The sequence below is a fragment of the Misgurnus anguillicaudatus genome, chromosome 18 (assembly GCF_027580225.2).
Source record: "Misgurnus anguillicaudatus chromosome 18, ASM2758022v2, whole genome shotgun sequence".
Lineage (NCBI taxonomy): Eukaryota > Metazoa > Chordata > Actinopteri > Cypriniformes > Cobitidae > Misgurnus > Misgurnus anguillicaudatus.
This window is the reverse complement of record NC_073354.2, coordinates 37,200,179-37,201,294: the sequence shown is the minus strand read 5'-3', so window position 1 is coordinate 37,201,294 and position 1,116 is coordinate 37,200,179.

Sequence of the window (1,116 nt, the reverse complement as noted above, 5' to 3'; positions counted from 1 at the left end):
CCCGCCACCACACTTCACTGTTGGGATGATTTTTTGATGTTGGTAAGCTGTGCCCATTTTGCGCCATAACATTTTTCCCAAAAAATTCAACTTTTGTTTCATCAATCCATAAAATATTTTCCCAGTAGCACTGGGGTTTGCCAAGGTGCTCTTTTGCAAATTTCAGGCTCACAGCAATGTCACCATGCCTGTTCAAAGACTTGCGTATGGTAGACTCAGGAACAGAGCTGTGTGCCCGTTCCAATGATGTCTTCAAGCCTTTAGCTGTTACTCGTGGGTTCTTCTTTACTATATTGAGTATTCTGCATGGTGTCTTAGGAGTCATCTTGACTTGACTTTTTGTCTTTGAGATTGTTTTGTATCCCTTTTCAGCCTTATGGAGTGCAACATCTCTTGATCAGATATCTTTATAAGAGCAAGGTTCAGAAGAGCTGACAGCAATCTTACAATGAGTGAGTGTCTTAATATCAATCAAAGTTGCACTAAACCAAACATTTAAACTCATTTTATTAATTGGACTCCAGTTTGCCAGCTTCTGACAAAAAAAGCTTTCAATAAAGTAATTAGTCCATGGGCTCACTTACATTTTCCTCTAGCATTGTGAATGTTTAATGGTGTTTCCAAAAAAGACACAAGAAACTGGAATTATTTATGTCTTGTGAGCTTATGCACATCATGTTTGTTTATTGTAGTGACCTAGATGAGGATCAGATAACATTTTATGGCAAATCACTGTAGAAAACCAGTTTATTTCTAGGGGTTCACATACTTTTTCTTGCCACTGTATATTTAAAAAAAGGCAAAGCGCTTCAAGATCTTAGAAGTAAGCCTGCCCATAAGGCAAAAACTATTTCTCTGGCCAAAAATATTTGTACAAAATGCTTAATACATTTTGTACAAAGTAAAGCTTAATTCAATTATTTTTACATTAAATAATTAAATATTTCAACATTCAGGAGCAACAAATACATTTTTAATTTTACAACCTATACGGCAAAAATATTTTTCCTGACCAAAATATAAAGTATGAAATGTATAAGTATGTATAAAATATTAAATTATAAGTATGTATTTTGCAGTGGATATAAAAGCTTTAAAATATATTTATATTTTAAA